The 16,718-nt window shown below is 40.5% G+C and overlaps 1 protein-coding gene across 2 annotated transcripts in view; it reads right to left on the reverse strand.

Annotated features, from left to right (window-relative positions):
- OSBPL3 (oxysterol binding protein like 3) overlaps nt 1–15,221 on the reverse strand; it is a 117,413-nt gene extending 102,192 nt beyond the window's left edge. For both annotated transcript variants that reach the window (XM_060248667.1, XM_060248666.1), the window contains exon 1: nt 15,059–15,221. The gene's annotated coding sequence lies outside the window, so the exon portion shown is untranslated. The remainder of the gene's footprint in view (nt 1–15,058) is intronic.
- Between the last annotated feature and the right edge of the window lie 1,497 nt (nt 15,222–16,718).

Genomic DNA, 16,718 nt, shown 5'->3' on the forward strand with positions numbered 1-16,718 from the left:
GAGCAAAAGGCAAGCAAATGCAAATCCATCAACTGATGAGTTTCACTAGGTCAAAGGGAGAAGGATGTCTGTTCCAAGTCAGTGCTACACCCATGTAATAGTCAAAGAGATTGAGGTCCCACCCAGAACCTCCCCAAGAAGATTAAACAAGGATGAGCCTCCCAAATTTAAACTTAGTTTCACTGATCCAAAGTAAGCCACTGTCTTTCCAAATATTACCACCCACCTATGTTCAAGTAAATAAGGCCATCACATGCAACAACCACTGTTTGGTAATGCAACATAAAATGATAGTTATCAATAAAGTTACTCAAACTGGAAACAGAATGGTCAAATGCCATAGCAACAGAAATTTCTGACATAATGGATCTTCCTCTTTCCACTATCTCAAATGGCTAGTAGCAGACTGGTTTCTAGCAAAGAATGCCAACATTTTCAATAGTTTAAAACCCCAAACCAGTGTAGAAGTTAGTATCTCTATATGACCAACAGATACATATATGTTGAATGTACATGTCAAAGCAATTGTACACCCTCCCCCGCAACACAAGCTTGTGTGCACTTGCACACATACAAAAACTTGCATGGGGGAAAGAAAAAAAAGAGATAGTGGTGTCCAAAGCTGACCTAGGTTTCTGTTCTTTCCTACTAAAGCTTATCATGAATAATCAACAGAAAAGCTGCTTATTGAAATCCTGGCAATTGCTGGTTGTGCAAAATCCAGGCTAAATAATCAGTTAATATCTGAAATCTGATATTTCCAATGAACATTCTCATCATTGCATGTAAGCAGTCACACCTCCAAGCATTAAGCAGATTACAGAATGCAAATATCAGAGCACTAATCATTTCTTAATTCTTAAAACACCATCTCCATTCCTACTGCTAACAGATTCCATGCTATGACTGAAGAGGTCTGCAGGCAGATTTGTTTGTTTTTAAACAAGGTTGAAAATGGAGTGTTTAAAAAAGGCGCTTAGCCAGACTGTCACAATATTTAGCAAAGTCAGCTGTCATGTTAAGCAAAACTAAAAAGCCCAGATAAGGCACAAATAAGTGAAGATTAATTGCACTTGTGCATCTTACAGTCATCCAATATGAGATGCACACACACTTGATTTGCCCATCTTACATTCTAACAGTCATGTGGCTTGATGTGCACAAGAGATTTTTCTCCAAACCTGGGGGACCCCCCAGGTGTGTGGGGGAAAAATGAAAATCCTTAAAAAGAGGTGAGTTTACAAATCTCAGACACAGAAGAACATGAATTGCAAAGGCATACATGTACAGCAGAACTACAGTGCAATAACAGTCCAATATCCAGTGATGTCTGAATGCAGCCCTGGTAACTCAAACCCTAAAGCATCAATAAAAAAAATCAAGATAAAATTTTCAAAAAAAATTTTTTTTTCCAATACACATTGAATTGCTGGCAACACTGAAGGAAACTTGCTTTCAGGAACTTGTCTGATAGCAGTAACAGAAATTCTATTCATTCTTACCTAGAAGCATCACAAAACTCTATGGGACTTACTTCCAAGTCAACATGAATGGAATTTGGCTGCATATTTGATTGCATAGTAAACAACAAAGTTGTCTATAAAATGAAATGGGGTGTGGGGAGAGAGCCACAGTAGTTTTAAAGAACAGCCAGTTTTTCTTTAACCATGAATGGCAGTAATAATACTAGTTACAGCTAGCTGGTTTCAAGATGACCACTGGTTCATAACTACTGACTGTTTTCTTTGATCAACATTTATGCAAGCATGAGGAAGATGTGTAGTACAAAACAATTAGACTAGGGCAAGCCAATACATGTTGGAAAAAACTCTGGAGGAAAAAGAATCCTGTTTTGCTGCATGCTAACTCTCTCCAAAAGAAAAGAGATGTCGTGACTTCTCCATGGCACCTATTTCTTTTAATTTATGAGCACCTCCCATTGTATTACACTGACATTTTTTTTCAGACACATACAAACATTTCTGGTACAAAACAATTTTTAGAACATATAAAACCAAAACATGATCCTTTCAAAGCAAAAGACTTTGGTCTGAATAAGATATTCATGGTTTGTACAAGCAGGGGACCTCACATGGCCTAGGAACAGAAATTTTTTGAAAATTTTTACTGAATTACAGGGATTTGTCAGGAGAAAGGCCTATTGTCAGAGATCACTTAAAGCACAAACCCTTTCCTACCTGAATACAACTGCCATTGTTAAGAAACTCACTCTTTGATTTAAATATACAAGAAGAGCCTTGATGGATTGGACCAATGGTCCATTAGCATCCTGTCTCACACAGTGGCCAACCAGTTGCCGTGCAGGAGAAAGCAAGCAAGGTGTAGAGCAGGGGTGGCCAAACTGTGGCTTGGGAGCCACATGTGGCTTTTTCACACATATTGTATGGCTCTCAAAGCCCCCTCCACCCTGTTGACCAGCTTGGTGAAAGCATTTGTCTCTTTAAATCACTTCTCCGAGTCAAGCCAGCCACCAACTTGGAGAATGTATTTAAAGTTAAAGTTGCTTTCTTTCCACTTTTCTCTCCTTTCTCCCCCCCCCCCCATCTATTTGCCTTCCTTCCTTCATCTGTTTTGCAGCTCTCAAACATGTTACATTCATGTCTTGCAGCTCCCAAACATCTGATGTTTATTCTATGTGGCTCTTACATTAAGCAAGTTTGGCCACCCCTGGTGTAGAGGTTGAGGCATTCCCCAGATTTTGCTTCCTAGCACTGGTATTCAGAGAGTTGCTACCTCTAAATATGGGGGTTCCCTTTGCCATGATGACTAGTAGCCACTGACAGATCTATCCTCCATGAATCTTTTAAAGCCATCCATGCTTGTAGCCATCACTACATTCCACTGGGCCTGGCAGCGAATTCCACAACCTAATCACTCAATGAGTGAAGTATTCCTTTTTGTCTGTCCTGAATCTATTGACGATCAACTTTACTGAGTGCCCCACCAGTGCTAGTATTATGGAACAGGGAGAAAGTTCTCCACCTCGTGAATAACTTTATAAACCTCTATCATATCATTCCTCAGCTGTCTTTCCCCTTAAACTTAAAGGTGAAAGTGTTAAGGCTTTTAAATAAGATTTCTTTTGAGATTTGGGAATAAATCTATGGTGCTGCACACAATGCCTGAGTCCTGACTTTCACTGTGGTACTAAAACTTCACTTGGTTAACTGATTAGAATATTTCCTTCTTTCGGTAATAAACAATTTTTATTAGTAACATATGGTAGCAAAACTATATCTACATCTTATAAAGACTTAAAAAAGAAAAGAAAAATTCTTCTACCCCATATCTTACTTTTCCCCCACTCCTCCCCCCGTTACTTGACCCCCGCCAGTGTTATTTACTTAAAAGAAACAAATATTATAGGTACCCTTAACTATTTAAAAAAACAAAAATTATATTCTTATTTTAAAAACTTAATCATTATCAAAGATTGTCCAATGTTTTTTTATTTTCCACTCTTTTTCTACGTATCTTCTGAACTCCTTCCACTTCCAACTTAAAGAGCTCCAAATCATAGTCTCTTAATTTTCTTGTTAATTTGTCCATTTCACTCCATGACATAACTTTTATAATCCAGTCCCATTTCTCTGGTATTTTTTCTTGCTTCCACAGCTGCGCATACAATGTCCTAGCAGCTGAGAGCAAGTACCATATTAGAGTTCTATCTTCTTTTGGAAATTTTTCCATTTGTAATCCCAGCAGAAAAGTCTCTGCAACTTTATTGAATTCATATCCCAAAATCTTAGAAATCTCTTGCTGAATCATTTGCCAAAACATTTTAGCTTTTTCACAAGTCCACCACATATGGTAGAAAGAACCTTCATGCTTTTTACATTTCCAACACCTGTCTGGCATCTTATTGTTCATCTTTGCTAATTTTTTTGGAGTCATATACCATCTATACATCATCTTAAAACAGTTTTCTTTAATACTTTGACATGTTGCGAGTTTCATAGAGTTCTTCAACAAGTATTCCCAAGATTCCATCTTTATTTCTTTATTTACATTAATTGCCCATTTTATCATTTGAGATTTCACTACTTCATCTTCTGAAGACCATTGTAAAAGTAATTTGTATACTTCTGAAATTAATTTCTCATTATCTCCGAGCAGAACTCTTTCCATTTCTGTTTGCTCTTTCCTTATTCCTTCGGTTTTAATATCATTCTCCACCAAACTTTTTATTTGTTGCTTTTGAAACCAGTCATATTTGTAACTCAGTTTCTTCAGCAGTTTTCAGTTCTGTTTTTCCACTTTGTATTTTTAGTAGCTGATTATATGATAGCCGTTTTTCTTCGGCTGTTTTAGCCGTTATCTTTATCACTTCAGCTGGCACTATCCATAAAGGTCTCCTCTCATCACCATATTTCTTATACTTTATCCATGTATTTAATAGATTACTTCTTATATAATGGTGAGAGAAAAGACCATCCATGTTCTTAGAATATTTCCTTCTTTCAACACCTTGGTGATCGAGTTGTGTGTCAACTTCTAAATTTATTAATTATACCACTACCCAGAAACATTATTGACGAACCTGATTGGGGATTGCAACAATAGATAGCATTGCTTCCAGTAAACATCTTTCTCAATTTTTCTTCATATGATTGATGAGGGCTTGCCTATGAAAGCTGTCTTTACTATGGAACTCTTATTTTTGCTACAATGACCCAGCAAGGCTTCTCTTCTAGTATTTAACCTAGTTCAATGTACAGCTCCAATCCTATGTTCTTACAAAGTAATAATGACCAACCTAAGCACTGTACTCATGTGGCTTGTTACCTTAACTCTTCATGAAGTAAGACAGGAACCTTCTCTGCCACATTGAAAAGGCTTATTTGTAGTAAAATACTTCCTAATTTGCATATCATGAGGGGCTCATTTCATACGTGCTTATGCAATTGACAAAATTTTACTCTTTCACTGGAGAACTCCAAGGTAAAGTCATGATACCAAGCTGTGGTTGGAGATTAATTTAGGCATATGTTTGCCAACATATGGACTGCCTTAACCTGAATGGCCTGGGCTAGCCTGATTTCATCAGATCTACGAAGTTAAGCTGAGCTGACCATCAAGGAAGTCCAGTGTCACTAGGCAGAGGCAGGCAATGGCATACCATCTCTGGAACATTTCCTGCCTTGAAAATCCTATGGGGTCATCGTAAATCATCTGTGTTTTCCACTATAACCATGTTGGCTAAGAGCTGGTTTACAAGGGGCTCACTAATGTGGTCAGAAAAGATCATATCCCAGAAAAAAGATCAAAATGTTTAAAAGGTCAGTATTCTAGTAATGCTTTTGGCCTTCCCATAACAAAATATTTTTCCCTGGGAAAGCTACTGTCCAGATGTCACAAACCATTTTTACTGGAAATGCTACTGGTGTGTATTGGGTTCTATCTCCTCAGTCCACTAGCCTAGAGTTATAAATTTGAGACTTTCTCGCTTCAGCTGCTGCTCTGGTAGGCTCTCTGCTACAGCCATTTAAACAACTCAAGTGGTCCAGATTTGTAGTTTGTGTCAAATGGGCAAAGATCCATGGCACTAGTCTATTAACGTAAGGTTCTGGCATAGCTGTGGTAAGAAACACCTCTTTGTACCACAGCAGCTGAAGTGCCTCCATAAGATGAAACTTCCCAGCTGCCATCCACCACCTACTTCACCCGAGAGCAGTCCAGTTAGTTACAGGGTTGTTTGTACAACAGTATGTGGTTACAGTCAGATGGGGAGGGGGGAGCCTGTGGCACAGTGTGTCTGCTCTCCAATTAAATGGTCATTAATGGACTGGTTTTAGTTGTTTATAAGCCATACACACAAACTGAGACAGAATGCCACAAATTAAAATTTCACAGAAGTTTAGCACATCATACCTATTTGCACAATTAAAGATATCCCCTAAGTAGGCAGTAACCAACAATGAAAGAGACAAATAGAGACCAAGCAGCTTTATAAAGGATAAAATGTGTAATAATCAGCAACTGATTAAAAATTATCACTGTGCCACAGATGCAACCTCCAATATGCGAGCTTCCTTTCTGTGATCAGCTCTGCCCAATGACAGCCTATCACACGGGACTACGTGACAGAAGAGTACCTCTTCAAAGGTTCTGCATTGGAAGGGCACCAAAGACACTGTATTCCTCAGCAAACCATCTTAAATATTGGAATTATTAAGCTAAAAGAGACCAGTTCGAGTCAAATTCCCTTAACCACCAACCAAATATTCTAGGCACCATTAACCCAATGAGAGAGGGAGCATAGTGTAGTGATTAAGAGCAATGGCCTCCAATCTGGAGAACCCGGTATGATTCCCCACTCCTCCACATGAAGCCTGCTGGGTGACCTTGGGCAAGTCACAGTTCTTTCAGAATTCTCTCAGCTCCACTTACCTCACAAGGTGCCTGTTGTGGACAGAAGGGAAGGAGATTGCAATCTGCTCTGACTCCTTAGGGTTAAGAAAAGCAAGGTATAACAACCAACTCTTCTTCTTCAAGACAGCTAGTGTTGTAAACGGTAACAATGTTGTATAGTGTAGTGATTAAGAGCAATGGCCTCCAATCTGGAGAACCCGGTATGATTCCCCACTCCTCCACATGAAGCCCGCTTAAACTGGGATTGTAGAAATTTGAGTTCAATCTCATTGAGTTTACCAGGTAAAACTACTAATAGTCTGGCTTAATTTGAAGGACTACTGCATGGGTAAAGTGGGATAGCCATTTCATGCCTCCACCTCCAGCTCTTTGGAGGAATGTTCTACTAATGTCGGCCACAAAACCCATATTACCCTTATAAGATCAAAGCACAGATGCAAACTGAACGTATAAAACATTATTCAGATTGTAGATTCATCCTCCTGGTAGTTCACTGACAAAACCCATCTTCTGTCCTATTGAAATCTGAAGTTATAAACAGGCAGGAAACTTCCAACTTAAATGCTAATTAATATTTCAGCTGAAGATGATTAATGTATGAATATGGCTTGTTCAGACAATTAGGAATGTTCTGCTTTCTCTGTGGTCCATGCTTGATATAATCATGCTGCATTTCCACCTGAAGTCTAAACAATATCCACCAATGATTGTTCAATGCCTGAAATTTTCGTTGTTTTGAGGGTTTTTTTTAACATGGTAGTGATGGAAAGTGCCCTTAAGTCAGAACTGACTTATGACAACCTCTGGAGGAGTTTTCAAGGCAAGAGACTCCAGGGGTGGTTTGCCACTGCCTGCGTCCACAGCACACCCTGGGTATTCCACGAAGAAGGTATCCCATCCAAATACTTCCCAGGGCCGACCCAGTTTAGCTTCCAAGAGCTGTTGAGATTAGGCTAGCATGGGCTATCCAGGTCAGGACTTTAAAAAACAAACATATATTACCAATAAGAAAAAAACTTTAGAAAATAAACTGAGTAACTCACATATGGTACCCTGATTGGCAAGGACTCACAAAGGTATTATCCAAAACATGTATTTTATCAACGTCATCTAAAATATCGGTATTTCCTGTGTCCCGTAAATAGCCTGCAACCTCACCCCATCCAGGGGTGCAGAAGCACCATCTGCTCTTCCTCAACTAATTAATTCTGAGAGCAACAGTGGGTTGTTGTTTTTTTTCATCGAGCAAGCTCTTTATTTCTACACATGCAGGAATGCTAAGCAGCCAACCCTATAAAGCAAAAGGCAGCATCATGAGAAATGTTGTATCCAATGAATACAGAGAAGAAAAGCTATCTTAGGTAGATTTGCCCAAACTAAAACAAGCACAACCTGAAATTAGTTCTATGGCTAATAATATGCTTTCAACTTCATAGTGTATGACAAAAGCAATAAACTTCATTTCTCTTGGGCATACTTATACAAAATGGGACGCCTAGAGGGAGTCACAGTTGGAAAGAAAGGTGCATAAGGCACACTGAAGGAAACTGCAGCCACAAACCTTTTCAAAAGCATTTAAGGGACCAATGACAGAGATCCTGGCTATGTGAACAGTATGCACTGAAGGCTTCCATATCCTGAGGTAGAGGCATAGCTTGGCTTATTTCAGAAACCGTAACAAATAAAGGCTCTTTGGTTAGCTACAGTGTGCCAAGCAGCTACTATGCAGAGTGTGACAGACTACACTTCTTAAGAGGCTTAGAAGTGCTGTACCAACAACTAAATGACTATGAAGGGTTAATTCTTCACAGAGCCAGAGAGCCTTGAAGCTGCTCAAAGCAATCTGATTGGTTAGCATCAGCTGAGCAAAAAAAAAAAAAATACCAAAACAGTCTTGAGAGCTGGATGCTGAGGAGATTCAGTCAGATTCCTGCCTTAACTGAGAAAAGATGTGTATTGATACAATCTGAGAATAGCCCTGACAGAAAAAAGGTTTACAGCTGACAGAGTCAAGATTTCTACCTTGACTGAACACAGTCTGAATTCAGCATTAGCTGAGAGCAGTTTGAACACAGAAAGAGAACTGGGGGAGGGTTTGACAAGGAAGTTTGGGTACCAGAGAAGACTCCCATTCAGGCCAAAAGAAGGGGACAGATCTTCTAGAAAGAAAAAGATTCCCTACCTAGTCAAACAGGGGGAATTATCTCTGAGGAGTACAGAATTCCCTGGTCTGGTGTGATTAGAAAACAGTGTGTGGACTCTAATCTGAGAGAACTGGGTTTGATGCCCCACTCCTCCACATGCAGTTGATGGGTGACCTTGAGGCAGTCACAGTTCTCTCAGAGCTGTTCTCTCCAGAGCAGTTCTCAGGAGAGCTCTCTCAGCCTCACCTACCTCACAGTGTGTCTGTTGGGAGAGGAAGGGAAGGAAACTGCAAGTTGCTCTGAGACTCCGAGTGAAGGGAGGATTATAAATCCAATTTCTTCTTCTACCTGTAGAGACCTTAAAAGTCAGTCAAAAACTCAAGAATAGTATTGGTCTTCCAAGGAGAAAGGGTTTGGGTAATGGAAACAGGGTACCAGCCTTCTGGGAACTAAAAAGAGTCAGTGATTACACAAATAAAATTAATTAGACCGCAGGGGTGGCCAACGGTAGCTCTCCAGATGTTTTTTGCCTACAACTCCCATGCTGGCTGGGGCTGATGGAAGTTGAAGGCAAAAAACATCTGGAGAGCTACCATTGGTCACCCCTGAATTAGAGTTTGGGAAACACTGCAGCAAAAGCCTCTCAATATAAAGATCTAGGTAACAGTGAATAATTAAGAACTTCTCATTAGCCTGATATAAGTTCAAAAGTCTGTGCTTGTACTAGTTTTACCTCAGTAATTTCATGCCCTGATTTCACCTGACTTTTACCCTTGATGTTAAATAAAACCTTTTGTTACCTTTGAACTTTAAAAGCATTTTAAGTGCCATTTTCAAGGGTTTAAGATAAAGGGTGATCCTATCCCCACCCTTAGGTTCCTGGGCTGAGCAAAGAGCCAAAGTATATCTTACTGACAGGGTGGGACAGCCAAAGTTTCTTCAGGGGAGAAAAAAAAAAACATACTACCAGGGCTACTCAGTCAGTGAAAGGGACAGAAAATTTCTGCCTCTGAGTAAGGGAAGTGGACAGGTTGCATCATACAGAGACATAAAGATTAAATCTAATAAGAAGGTTACTACAATTGGGGTGTTACTGCGTCTCATCTTAACAGCAGAGAGTTTCAAGCACTACTAGAAATAGACTCCAGATTGCTAAATGCAATCATTGCTGATGCATTAAATATCAACCCTTCTAAACTTTGTTCAAAAAGACTGTAGTCAGAATCTTCATTTTAGAAACCCTGGCCATCCAAAAAGACACAAAGAATTCCCTCCTATACCTCTTCTGTATATGCAGACCAAGAATGAACACCATTCTCACAGAAATCAGTAAGGGACTTTGATGAAAATTCTCTTCAAGGCTGCTTCAAAAGAGAGATTTAGCATGGATGAAATTGGATTTAAAAACAATTAAACATGACCAAATCTAGTAGTTCTTATGGCATGGCTTTGTACTACACACGGGTACTATGAGCAAAACCAGCTTAAAAATATGGCTTGTCCTATAAACACCACCAACCAGTCCTACACTGAAAATAAATCATCCTCTCTGGCTAAAAGCATCACATCAGTAAACAAAGCTTAGATGCATTGCGCTGGAACATGATATCATCACAGGGCCTTGCATGTTCATAAGGCACCACACTACCATAATAACCAATGCTGCCAGAGCCAGAAGGGACCTCAAACTGCATATCTCAGTTGGCAATGAGGAAAACTGAATGAGGGGCCTTAATATCTCAGACTTCACATAGGGTTGCCATCCTTCAAGTCAGATGCAGAGATCTCCTGGAATTACAACTGATCTCCAGACTACAGAGAGCAGTTCCCCTGGAGAACATGGGTGTATCGAAGGGTGGACTCTGGAACATCCCTCCCCAGGTTCCACCTCCAAAATATCTAGGAATCTCCCAATCTGGAACTAGCAGCCCTAGACTTCAAGTGCTTGAATACCACAAGAAACTTTATTTTTATTTTCTATTTTTTGTTAATTTGTATTCCAACCTTTCCCACAAGCAGGAAATGTGTTGATTGTACATCCATACTCAGTAACACAATGCCTTTGCTCCTTACAGAATGTGTGGCTGCTGTAAGCCCTTGCCTGCTCTCTGCATTTTAAGACTTTGCATTTCTGTTATTTCTGGACCTTTCTGGAACTACTGGGTACAGAGTGCTAGTCTTCCACTGTACAACAAAACTGTTTGCAGCCTACAATATGGGTGGGCTAACCATCCCAGGAAAAGACAGAAGGGGGAAAAGTGAGAACTGCTGATTCAAACTTCTTGCTTGTGAAGAGTCAGTGGGCCCAACTACAAGTGACAGAGGGCACAGATCCATTCTGTACCCTCTGACGCTATTTTTAAAACAGCAGTAGTTCTTTAAAAATTGCCACAAGGTCCCAAGCCAAATGAGACACACAGCATAGTGGCCCCAAGAGGTCTTGGGGGATGTTTCTACACCTAAAAAGAATGAGGGGGGGGGGACATAAGAGCTCTTTGGGCCACCAAGCCAAGCATCCAATCTGGATCAGGGTCTCATGACAACTTTTAAAGAACTACATATGCTTTTAAAATTGCATCCATGGCCACTGGATGGATCTGTGCCTTCCGTCACTTGTCGTTTGCATGCACACCATACTGAGCTAAGTTTTTGCAAGGCTGCTGAATGCCAGGAATTCCAGCACCCTTCTCTGCAACATTCACAATAGTCATTCTCCATATTCAGGATAAATATTCTCGTATCACTATAAGAATAAGTATGGCAATGTTCTTTCTACTTATGTGGATCCAGTACTACCTTCCTGACCCTACAATACAACTCCTAAGCAGCCATGGAGAAAGTAATTTCCTATTTATGCTGAAAAAGAGCATAAACTATTTCTGCAAGCCAAAACAGATATATTCTCAGGGTCTCTGAAGTTAGTATATTCAGTAGTCAGCTGGCTGCCAATTGTCATTTGCAAGGCAAACAGCAAAAGGACAAGCTCGTAGTCGCTCCCTAATGAACGCTCCAAGGAAATTCCAGGCTCAGCTCCCAGTTTTAGTAAGCAACACAGGATTAGTGTTTGGAAACAAATGCTTAATGCATGAATTAATTTATGATTAGGTATATTTCATTGCACAAACCCCATGATCTTTTAGAAGACAAGCCATAAAATCCTCAAATGCAATGTGTTGAAGCTGCTGAAGACACATTCCTGATGGGACTGAACTAGATACAACACCAACAAATACTTCTCCAGTGGGGATCACAATATGTTTTATAACAGCAGGCTAGACTGATGTTCAAAGTCTCCATCTTTTGCAGGCACACAAGCAAACTAGGGCATCTGCTCATGCCTATTCAGGCTAATGAGTTTTATCTCAAGTTAACAGCTAGCAGTCTAAGTACACTAGGGGAGCCACGCAGCTGTACTAATATTTCACACATACACACACCTGAATGTAGAGAAAAGACTATGCATCTCTGTTTGCTGAATAGGGTTATAAGCAGTGATAAGAAAGTGGTTGCATCTACATGGCAATATGAAACACAGCTGGGCATGGTTTGCACCACAGGAATAATGCCAGCTATGTATTTCACGTTACAGACTCAGACTTGAGCTGTGCCACCAGCACTAATTCTGCTAGTTCTATCATTTGGGTTATCAGGGATCATCAAGGGATTGGGGGGGGGGGCAGGCTTGCTGTAGGGTTTGTGTGTCTTGTATGTGTTTGCATGGAAGTACCCTTAGATCGCTTTGGCCAGATCCACAGAAAAATGGAAACCTGAACTCATGCCCTTCTGAAATCAACTTAGATTCCAGAATGCTCCAACAGAAACCCTTTCCCATATGGAAAAAATTCTCTTTTTTATTCTAAGGTAAAGAGTTTTCCTTTGATGTAGGTTGCTTACCATTCTGGAAACAAGATCTCTCTGTATCGAGCAAACTAGAAAATGAGAAATGTTTAATCCATGAATTAATCTAGATATATTTTATTGCACAAAGTAAACTCCATGAAGTTTTTGTGCACAAAGTACACTCCATGAGGTTTTCAAAACAATTTAAACCCTTACATGTTATGCATTCAACATCTCACAGCAAATGTCCATCAGCAGTCTATAGCAGGGAGGGCTGTGCTTGGGGAGAAAAGATTAAGCAGACAAAAGAATAAAATTTTCAAAAAGCTTGAAAATGCAACTGAAAGTTTTAAGTTCATTTCATCAGAAACCTCAGAGTAGCTATAATCCAAAAGCCATATTCAGATGGATAGTACAGACAGTGAGTCAGTAGAACAGGAATTTATTTGATACAGTCAGAGATTTAATAAGGCCCAAACAGAGGTTACAGCTTACAGATGCATAATGTTTATTACTAAATATTCCTTTAAAAGTTCTTGAGTAAATCATTCCATCATATGCTCTCTCTTACATGCAACTAACCACTCCACTAGCATTTGATAAAGCTAGTAACATCAATGGAAAGTAAATTAAAAATCAGTTTTAAAGGTGCATGTAGATTTTTAAAAAAATATTAGCAAAAAAGCCACACTTGACAAAAAGATATGATCTTATTTGATGGACCTATTGATAAATCAAGCAAATAAAATAGAACACATTTCTTATATACAAAGAATAGGATAGTCACGCTTGTAAAGATTTTCCTACGTGCTTTCTAGCAACTTTCTAGAAGACAGATCACATTACAGTTTTGTGAAATAAAAACTCACATGCACACACCTTTGGTAATTCAACATCACTAGGAGGAAAGAAACTTATGAAGGCAAGTACAGCCTTGCTGGATCAGGTGAAGAGTCCACTTAGCTTTGAATTCTGTCTGGACTAAAAGGCAGGCAGATGCCATAAGAAGGTCTCATAACCACAACTATACCTTTCATTCCCCACCCCCATGTCCAGCAATAAGCGATACACTGCCTCTGATCATGGAGATCTTCTTCTCCTCACTGATACCGTAATAGGTAAAATTACCTTTTTGAAGTGTTTTTTTAATACGTGCACACACATTACAGACAACACCCCATACAAAACCAATAAAATAAAAAAAACGATTCTAAAAGGCTTTAAGGGGGGGGGGGGGCGGAAGGGAAAAACAGAGTTGTTTGATTCAAACCTCCATTTAGAATCAAAAAGTTCCCTGCTTCAAAAACCCAAAGCTACAAGCCCTCTCGAGGCTGAACCCTCTCTCTGCCTACCTAAGAGTTACCTTCCACAATGCCCCTTTTACAGGCACGGAGCGCACAGAGAGAAACTCAGGCAGCGTTCCCTCTGAGCCTACCACTAAAGTAAAAATGTAACTCACAGGAGGGCACTCGCAATAACGACACGGGCGGGAGCGACAAACACAGAGACGATCTCTTTAAGCAGCTCTACCTGTGCGTTCGATGCTCCCTTCGCCGGCAGGAAAGGGGAGGAGCGCCTAAAGCTCGGTTTCAAGGGAGGTTCCAGAGCGAAAGCAAACAATCGTTGCGGGTGACTGACAGCACTGTACACCAAGGAGAATCTACCAATAGAACAGAGCAGGAGGGAGGGGGCGTTCACTTACTCTTTGTCGGGCAGACGGGTGTTTCCATGATGTCAGCAAGCAGGGCTTCTTGGACAGGTAGAGAGAGGTAATATGGTGCGGGCGGGCAGATACTCGCACGAATCAGTCAGGGGATGGAATCCCCAAGGCAACCCTTTAAGTTTAACCCAAATGGAGGATAAAGAAAAGTGCTTAATGCAATGAGAGGCTTTTTGAGTTCCCGAGGCAGAGCGAGACGATTCAGGCTCAGGAAGACTATTGGTGTCCTGCAGACGGTCAGGATTTCGTTACCACAAACTAATCCCAAACCAGCTTTACTGCGCCTCTTCCTGAGCTTAGCGATTTACAGTTTCCATAATTACTTCGGATTTGCATCACAACCGCATGCACGCTTCCCATTACCCAATGTATCGGTCAGTTGTTGTTTTTAAAAACAAACAATATACTAGACTAAGAACAAACTTAAACAGAGCCACTGAGAAGTAACTCCAATTTTAATTAATGGGGCTTACTCTCAGGAAAGTGTCTTTAGGATTGCACCATAAATCGTGGAACATCTACGACGTCCTACATCCTAAACTCCCTCAAAGTGCTTATTTGATAAATGAGGAACAAGAAGTCAAGCACCATGAACTTGCCATCGAAGGTGGCCAGAAGCAGGACTCAAGACGCGTTTCAGTGAAAAACAAGTTGGGGGGGGGGGGGCTTCAGACCTTTCAAAACATCTCAACTTGGCAGGAAAAAACTAAAGGAAAGCTGCGAGCTCTAACTTCATTCCAATAACCTAGCGAAAGGTACCCTTATGCCAATAAAGGTAACTGAACTGAACCTAGCGAAAGGCTTTCCTGGGCACCTCAGTCAAAAGAACTCTTACTCAGAAAACTAAAATCAGCAGAGTTGACTAACCAAAAGAGCCTTTCGTTCTCTTCAAGGCATCTGAGCGAGAGAATCACCTCCAGGGCCAGAGGCGGGGAGGATAAATGAAAGAAAAGAGGGCTACCTGGATTTTTAGCAGGCGGCAGGAAATGGCCCCAGACATCTTCAGGCAGCTCCAAGCATATTTCAAATTTCTGGACACTTGCCTTTGAGTAGTCACCTTCCCATTCTGTGGCGGCTCTTAATGCAGTAACAAAAGGAAAGAGTTTGCAAGTCCCTCCTCGCCTCTTCCGAGGCTGCAGCTGCTACTGGCTGCTCTAAAGAGGGCGGAGTTTCTCGAGGAACACGCCAAGTAATCGCATCAACGACTTGGCCCCATTCACGATTTTAGCTGACTGGAAGCTGCGAACGGTTCTTGCCAAGCACGCGCACCTCAATAGCAACTCGTTAGGACGCTGCCCCGCTGACATTCCAAATCGGGCGGTGGAATGGCTCCCAGATCCTTCGACTCCCGTGCAAAAAAATCCATTGGCTCAGATTAAAATACTCCACAGAATGCGAACCAATTATAGTGTTAAAATTAGCTTGAGAGGGGGTTTTTTTTTTGGGGGGGGGAGGGGGGAGTCGGTGGGTGAACCAAATCATTAGGTGAGTTATTTTTGGTACCGCCCATACGAGCGTTGAAGTAAATATCTAAATGAATGTTTTTGAACTTTTCGTGGCTGCTCTCTAAAAATACTACCTTGTGGTTAGTGAGAGTGCAGGCAAAGAACCTACTATATGCTAGTTCAGACCTTCTTAAAGTTTTAAAATCTGCTGTTATTTAGGTCTCTCCGTATTAGATATAACTGTGGTTTCTGTGGTTCAAATTTACTCTGCTGAAAATACAGCTTCAAGAAATGGAACTCTGGAACTCACTGTAATAGTATAGTTACTCTGCTGAGAAAGCAAAATACATGTTTTAAACAAGTAAAATGTTAGGCATGCTTTTAAAATAATGCATGCAAGAATACTCAGCTATTAGCTTAAATGCCATATGCATGTTAAAAAAATAAAAAGGTCCAATGACACCTTAAAGGCACACAGGTGTTTTGCAGCATAACCTTTGTGGTCTTGCAACCAAGTCAAATGTTAACACAACTGTGATTAAAGCCCTGCTCTAAAATGTAGGCTTTTTGAAGAACTGGACAGATACCCTGCACATGTTTTCTCTGTGGAATGGCCTGCCAAGGTCAGGAATGCTCCCATTTTCCTGACCTTCCTCAAAATAAACAAAACTGAACTATTCAAGAGGGATTTTCTACATGCGTAATAGTGTTGCAGTGTACTAAATGGTTCACAAATCTACCAGGATAAATGATTGGGACTGTGATCTATACTACTGTGTATAGTTTATTGTAGTAGGATCCTATTATGTAATCTCTGTATCGCTTAACATGTCATGTACTTCAGTTCTTTCTGGAGGTTCCAGATGTCTAAAGTCCTAATACATTGATTTCTGTCCCATGTTGTTGATTGTACTGACTCACTATGCATAATCTTCCTGGACTCCCTGTAAGTAAGGTGGACTATAAATAACATAAACAAACAAAGATTCAGGTGGGTAGCTCTGGTGGTCTGAAGTGGCAGAACAAAATTGTAAAGCTGATGGAGTTCCATTCCATGTAGCTTAAACCTTGAATAAAACTGTTGGTCTTAAAGGTGCCACTGGACTCAGACTCCATAAGCAAACAAATGCTGAGCTCCTAGTCTATTTGGAGTAATACTGATTAGAGCACTTTCTA

Source organism: Heteronotia binoei, chromosome 10, assembly GCF_032191835.1.
Source record: "Heteronotia binoei isolate CCM8104 ecotype False Entrance Well chromosome 10, APGP_CSIRO_Hbin_v1, whole genome shotgun sequence".
Lineage (NCBI taxonomy): Eukaryota > Metazoa > Chordata > Lepidosauria > Squamata > Gekkonidae > Heteronotia > Heteronotia binoei.